The sequence below is a fragment of the Pseudophryne corroboree genome, chromosome 9, assembly GCF_028390025.1.
Source record: "Pseudophryne corroboree isolate aPseCor3 chromosome 9, aPseCor3.hap2, whole genome shotgun sequence".
NCBI classification, from domain to species: domain Eukaryota; kingdom Metazoa; phylum Chordata; class Amphibia; order Anura; family Myobatrachidae; genus Pseudophryne; species Pseudophryne corroboree.
In genome coordinates, this window is record NC_086452.1 from 75,498,252 (window position 1) to 75,506,366 (window position 8,115).

General features: G+C 39.3%; 1 long non-coding RNA gene across 1 annotated transcript; it reads left to right on the forward strand.

The window, feature by feature from the left end:
- The first annotated feature begins 4,869 nt into the window (after nt 1-4,869).
- LOC134956697 (uncharacterized) lies at nt 4,870-5,516 on the forward strand. Its single transcript, XR_010186100.1, has 3 exons — nt 4,870-4,926; nt 5,022-5,127; nt 5,310-5,516. It is a non-coding gene; the product is annotated as an uncharacterized LOC134956697 (long non-coding RNA).
- Nucleotides 5,517-8,115: the final 2,599 nt, after the last annotated feature.

Genomic DNA, 8,115 nt, shown 5'->3' on the forward strand with positions numbered 1-8,115 from the left:
CAGACACTTTATTATTGTCACTGGGAGGCTCTCTCTGCCTCCCATAGAGATTTAGCTGCATTGTCAGGTTGAAAATGATTAAAATAATACAAAGTAGTGTTATTAGTATCTTCTTTGTATTATTGTAATCATTATGACAGGGGAGGCACTGCCTCCCCTGCCTGCACGTCCCTGCCGCTGATGGAGTTCCGCAGGATCAGACAGTGTCCCACATAACAGTGGGAAATTCCCACTGACATCACTGAGGTGAGGATGTGACTATCTGTCTACTGAAAGTCGTGTCCCCTCCCCTTAACCATCTTTCTTACATTCATTCTGGTGTTTTGGGGAGAAAGTGTTAATTAAACCATTCATTACCAAAAAATAATTGGCAAAAATAATAAAATAAAAATAATTATGAGTATATATATATATATATATATATATGAAACGAAATAGAGGAAATGGCACCAAGGGAGTTATATCAATGCCCTACCTAAAAACGGACCCTTACAGTACTCTCTGCAGTGGCGTAACTACTGCCCCCGCAGCCCTCGCGGTGGCTTGGGGGCGAGGGGCTGCGGGGGCGCCGCCACTGATTTAGAGCAGATTGACATGCATGAAAACCCCTGGCACCGTGCATGGAACCAAGAGCATGAAACCCCTGGCAACGAGCAGGTAATTTAAAAGTAATTAGAAGCCTTAATGTAGGACTTAATGTGTAATGGGCATTACGGTGTGTGGCATAATGTATCACGGACATTGCGGTGTGTGTCAGAATGTGTCACAGGCATTACGGTGTGTGGCAAACTATATCACGGGCATTGTGGTATGTGGTATAATGTCTCAGGGGCATTGCAGTGTGGCATAGGTTATAACGGGCATTGCGGTATGTGTCACAGGCATTACGGTGTATGGTATACTAGATCACGGGCATTGTGGTATGTGGTATAATGTCTCAGGGTCATTGCAGTGTGTGGCATAATGTATAATGGGAATTGCGGTGTGTGGCATAATGTGTCAGGCATTACGGTGTCTGTATACTATATCACGGGCATTGTGGTATGTGGTATAATGTCTCAGGGTCATTGCAGTGTGGCATAATGTATAACGGGCATTGCGGTGTGTGTCATAATGTATCACGGACATTGCGGTGTGTGGTATACTATATCATGGGCATTGTGGTATGTGGTATAATGTCTCAGGTTCATTGCAGTGTGTGTCATAATGTATCACGGACATTGCGGTGTGTGTCATAATGTATCACGGACATTGCGGTGTGGTATACTATATCATGGGCATTGTGGTATGTGCTATAATGTATCAGGGGCATTGCAGTGTGTAGCATAATGTATAACGGGCATTGCGATTCCTGTCATAATGTGTCATAGACATTACGGTGTGTGGCATAATGTGTCGGGGGCATTACGGTGTGTGCATATTGTGTCATGTGCATTATTGTGTGTGGCATAATGTCTGAGGGCCTTTGCAGTATGTGGCATAATGTATACTGGGCATTACTATAAGGAGGAAAAATGACAAATAATGGAAGGGGCATGAATCAGGATTATTTTTCTTTCCTGTGGTGGCTAACGTCTGGGCGTGCAGGTTGCAAAACTGGGGTATAAGGTAGTCCATTCCTGCAATGCCACGCCTCTTTATGCGAAGCCGCGCCCATTTAAACAAAACCACGCCCCTTTTTGGCGCCGCGCACATGTTTGTCCCTTTCCTAGTGCCAATTATGGGGGGGGGGGGGGGGGAGAATTTTTTGGCTTGAGGGAGAAAAATTTCTAGTTACGCCACTGACTCTCTGGATAAATTACGTCAGATAACAAATGCTAACATAAAAATTTATTAAAACAACATATAAACCCGACACAAATGTTCATAAGTATACAGAGTTGATACATTTACATTTGTCGCACAATTTGAACAATCAGTTTGTAGTGATGAGGAAAAAGCGTAGATATATCACTACGATTTCCTCCTTCTCCTTATTGTAGATTCGGAGGTAACACCAGATAATAGATAGATAAATAACCCAACGCGTTTTGTCTTGTTCCAAGACTTCATCAGGGGTAATATCTACAATTGTAGTATAATAAGTCAAAACAAATACATAGCAATAAGCATCTTACACTCACATATAACATGACATATTGGTATCAAAAGAACATGACATAGCAACATTAGGAGGAAAACAGAATAAATAACATGAAGAAAGAGGAAATCTGGATTTATACTTTAAATACACTTATACCGAAAGGGTTGAATGAGAATATCGATATGATAGCGTTCCTTTGAAGTAGATAAAGTGTATCTAGTGTGTAGAGATGGAGATATTGTCAGTGTAGTTAATGGCCAGTACTGAATTTTCATACTAATGTAACGTAGTTTCATTATATATCATGTGCACGTAGAGGAATTGAATGTCAGATGATCTTTAAAAATCATAAGATTTCCCAGGTGTATTTATCATTGGTTATTACATTTTACCACTTGACATATAGACGTGTACAAGTGGGGCCATTTTCAAGTTGATAACTCTTCATCTCATTCATTTTTTTTTACATACATCACGTTTCCAGTATATATACACTCATGTACATGTTTAACCATACAAGGACTTAATTTATTTATATAAAGATCAGACAATTATTTTTATTTTATTTATTATTTATTTATTTTATTTATATTTATTTATTTTATTATATTTATTTCTTTGTTTATTATTTATAATTTTTTCATCAATATTCTTATTTTTAGGTTTATGTTCATTTCTGTATATATATCTATATTTTTATTTATATTCATTTTTATTATTATTATTATTTTATTTTATTTTTTTATTTATATTTATTTTTATTTTTATTTATTTATTTTTATTATTATTTTATTTATTATTATGTTTTATTTATTAATTTAGTTTGGGGCATTTTCATCAAATATTTAAAATATTATTAGCATATACCGGTTTAACATCACACTTATCTATATCCATGTTTATATACACCAGATGTGTGTATATTTCTTTGTCTACAAATATCATTTGTTCATAAATGATCAGAGTATATAGCAGCGCGGTGATGTCTTTGTGTCCATAGTACTTTTAATTATGGTCAGATAGAAGGCACCCTTATTGACACGTAAATAGTGTTTTAACATCATCCAACTGATGATCAGGAAACATCAGTAAGTCAGCAGTCCCGGCCTGTTAATAGCGGGTCGTAGCTCCGATCACATGCTTACGATCACGTGATCGGAAGAGACCAATAGATGGCATTTCCGGGTTCGTGGAACGCAGACCAGCGTGGAGCTGGAATACAAGCGTTCCATGTCACCGGACTAGAATAAGATACAGATGTCCCGATCACGTGTCGGGAACACGTGACCCGATTCAGCCTGTATTTGAGTTTGTGGAACGCAATTGACATGGCGCTGGAGCGCAAACAGTCTCGCTCCAGCGTCATGCAATACGATCAAGGGGAATTACCCACAGGGGATCCGTCCAATATCTAGGACATGAAACTGAGTTAAATGAGATGGGGTGTGTCCAACATCATTCCTGGCATTTAGCCAGGTTTGGTTTCCCTAAATCGTAACCAGAGACAGTGAAGAGCATTATGGGTAATATTAATCAATTAGGTATTTCCTCCTAAGGAGTTATTCTCATAATAATACCGTTAATACACTTAGTTTGATTATTTGAAAATTATAAATCTATGCACTTTTGGTTAAGTAATCTCCATTCTAATATAGTAAATGGAGCATATATATAGAGCACCAATCACTTTGCAAGGGAAGTGATGTAATCACTTTTCCCTTTCTAAAGGGTGGTTATCAGGTCCAATGCCTCATTATACAGAGACTTGGCTGTCAGCACTGCACTACTGGAGGGTAAGGTTTTGCTTTTGTTTTTACAATAGTATATTATCTGCTGAAACATCAACTTTGAAAGTGGTCCCATTTATTAGTATACATTTTGTACCAACTATATGTATTTAATTGACTGGTTAACCACTAATCATTTATAAATGTAATTTTTTAAAGAGTATATGATATGCACTAATTATATATATTCACTATATAAATATGACAGATTTATTCATGAATATGAAACTAAGTTGTATGAGTTATACACTCACTTATATAATTTTTATAGTTAATAGATCTTCCCCTTACTAAGTGAAAGGAGTATTTGTTTCTCCATGGGGTGGGAACTCTTTGTACCATACTGGTACTTTAATGGATGGTCTAATTGATATCAACCCAATTAATTTACCAGGTCTACCACGTGTTCTAAATTGGTTAGACATTATACCCATTTGAATTGCCTTCACTCCTGAGTCTCTGAGTGTCAGGTTCAAGCTGCTGACCGATGAGGAATGTGCTATATTATAGAGATGTCTTTAATGATTGGCACTAATGAACTACACCCCGTGTGGGTAGCACTTTGAGTAATTTGTTTGAATTATTCGATCATAGATCAGTGATACCGTCCATAAAGTATGGGTTTCCCTAATAAAGATATCATGTGAGTTCACTATACTGATGGTTAATACAATTAGTCCTGGGTTTTCCAAATATGAATAAATGGCTGGTTATAATCAGATCATTTAGTAGAGGATTGTTGTATAGTGGTAACATTGGTGTTTGTTATAGCCAATTCTGTGGCTTTGTTCTGTATCATATATAGAAACCACACGGGTTAGTCATGTGATCTGTTCATTAGTGATCAGACATTAATGATACCAGAATTTTTATAATTATGGGTGTCAAAATAAGATAGGGGTCTATTTATGAACTCATAGGTGTTCTTAGAATTAATACCCAATTAATCAATTTATTAGGTTCCTTATGCTTGTGAACCAGTTAGATTCTATACACATATGAATCTTCCCCATATTCGAATATCTGAATGTCAGACTCAAGCTGATGATATATGAGGTATGTGCCGTTCCATCGGATTAATCCCAATCTCTGCCTAATTGAACAAAAAGTGTCCTTTAATTAATAAATGTTATTAAACGTTTTTTAATTAGGTATGGTCCTCGCTGTATCAATCAAGTCCCATTGAAATATTGAAACTTTGTTCATACATCTTTGAATGACCTTTTATGTGCTGACAATATGTTCTGAAATGAAGAGGTATGTTTTTCACAACCTTTGCTTTTTGGTTCTCTTTTTTCCTCTTTCTTCATGTTATTTATTCTGTTTTCCTCCTCATGTTGCTATGCCATGTTCTTTTGATACCAATATGTCATGTTATATGTGAGTGTAAGATGCTTATTGCTATGTATTTGTTTTGACTTTTTATTCTACAATTGTAGATTTTACCCCTGATGAAGTCTTGGAACAAGAAGAAACGCGTTGGGTTATTTATCTATCTATTATCTGATGTTACCTCCGAATCTACAATAAGGAGAAGGAGGAAATCGTAGTGATATATCTACGCTTTTTCCTCATCACTACAAACTGATTGTTCAAATTGTGCGACAAATGTAAATGTATCAACTCTGTATACTTATGAACATTTGTGTCGGGTTTATGTGTTGTTTTAATAAATTTTTATGTTAGTATTTGTTATCTGACGTAATTTATCCGGAGAGTACTGTAAGGGTCCGTTTTTAGGTAGGGCGTTGATATAACTCCCTTGGTGCCATTTCCTCTATTTGGTTTCATATTTTCACACATTTAGTTCCTCCTAACAGGGAACTTAGAGGATACAGGCAGCCATAAAATTTATTAATTTATTGTTTTATTTGAAATAGCGCAGTGGGAGAGTAATTCTTGTCATATATATATATATATATATATACACACACACATACATACATATTAGAGATGAGCTGGTTCGGTTCTCAGAGAACCGGTCCCTACCGAACTTTGCCTTCCGAGTCCGGCCCCGAGCCAGGCTCAGATTTTCCCTCTTGACTCGGAAACCCGAACGCGGCAAAATGTCATAATCCCGCTGTCAGATTCTCACAGGATTTGGATTCCATATAAGGAGCCGCGCGTCGCGGCCATTTTCACTCCAGTCTTTGAGAGTGAGAGGACGTGTCTTCAGTGTGCTCAGTGTCTGTGTGTTGGGGCGGGAAAGTGGGATGGCAAGTGTTGTGCTGCTCAGTCCAGGCAGATACATCCAGTGTAGCTGTAAAGTGGTGCTGTGTTGTGCAGACCAGTCCGGTGTAGTCAGTGTATTGTGCTGTATCAGTCCAGCCATTCACAGTGTTGGTGTTCTCTGCTGCCATATATCCAGTGTAGGTGTATAAAGTGGTGCTGTGTTGTGCAGACCAGTGGTAGTGTCCTGTGTCATCAGTAATTCCAGTGACAATATATGCTGCTGCTATATATATCCACTGCTGCAGTATAACAATTATAACAACCTGTTGGGCTGCATCAGACCAGTGGTAGTGTCCTGTGTCATCAGTAATTCCAGTGACGATATATGCTGCTGCTATATATATATATATATCCACTGCTGCAGTATAACAATTATAACAACCTGTTGGTCTGCATCAGACCAGTGGTAGTGTCCTGTGTCATCAGTAATTCCAGTCATTCCTGTGACGCATATTGGGGGTAATTCCAAGTTGATCGCAGCAGGATTTTTTTTAGCAGTTGGGCAAAACCATGTGCACTGCAGGAGAGGCAGATATAACATGTGCAGAGAGAGTTAGATTTGGGTGGGGTGTGTTCAATCTGCAATCTAATTTGCAGTGTAAAAATAAAGCATCCAGTATTTACTCTGCACAGAAACAAAATAACCCACCCAAATCTAACTCTTTTTGCACATGTTATATCAGCCTCCCCTGCAGTGCACATGGTTTTGCCCAACTGCTAAAAAAAATCCTGCTGCGATCAACTTGGAATTACCCCTCTTGTCTCATATAACTCCCAAAAAATAATGGAGAACAAATATTTTGAGGAGAAAATAGGGAAAGATCAAGAAGAACCACTTCCTCCTAGTGCTGAAGCTGCTGCCACTAGCCATGACATAGACGATGAAATGACATCAACGTCATCTGTGAAGGCCGATGCCCAGTGTGATAGTAGAGGGCGTGTAAAATCCTAAAAGCCAAAGTTCAGTAAAAAGACCCCAAAAAATTAATTTAAATCGTCTGAGGAGAAACGTAAACTTGCTATATGCCATTTACGACATGCAGGGCAAGGAACGGCTGAGGCCCTGGCCTATGTTCATGGCTAGTGGTTCAGCTTCACATGACGATGGAAGCCCTCATCCTCCTGCTAGAAAAATTAAAAGAGTTAAGCTGGAAAGAGCACAGAAAAGAACTGTGCGCTCTGAGATGGTATCACAAATCCCCAAGGAGAGTCCAAGTGTGTCGGCGGTTGTGATGCCTGACCTTCACAACACTGGACGGGAAGAGGTGGCTCCTTCCACCATTTGCATGCACCTTGCAATTGCTGGAAGGAGCACCCACAATCCAGTTCCTGATATTCAAATTGAAGATGTCACTGTTGAAGAACACCAAGATGAGGATTTGGATGTTGCTGGCGCTGAGGAGGAAGTTGACGATGAGGATTCTGATGGTGATGTGGTTTGTTTAAGGCAGGCACCGGGGGAGACACCTGTTGTCCTTGGGACGAGGAAGCCCATTGTGATGCCTGGGCAATCTATCAAAAAAGCCACCTCTTCGGTATGGAATTATTTCTCAACAAATCAAGACAACAGGTGTAAAGCTGTGTGTTGTCTCTGTAAATCTGTAATAAGGAGGGGTAAGGATGTTAACCACCTAGGAACATCCTCCCTTATACGCCACCTGCTGCGCATTCATCAGAAGTCAGTGTCAAGTTCAGAAACTTCGGGTAAGAGCGTAAGCAGTCCACTGACACCTAAATCCCTTCTTCCTCCTGTACCCAAGCTCCTGCAAGCCACACCACCAACTCCCTCAACGTCAACTTCCTCCTTAGTCAGGAACGTCCGTAGTCCTGCAGGCCATGTCACTGTCAAGACTGATGAGTCCTCTCCCAACCAGGATTCCTCCGTAGGATCCTTGAGTGTTACGCCTGCTGTTGCTGGTGCTGCTGGGAGTCGATCGTCATCCCAGAGGGGAAGTTGGAAGACCACTTGTACTACTTCCAGCAAGCAATTGACTGTCCAACAGTCCTTTGTGA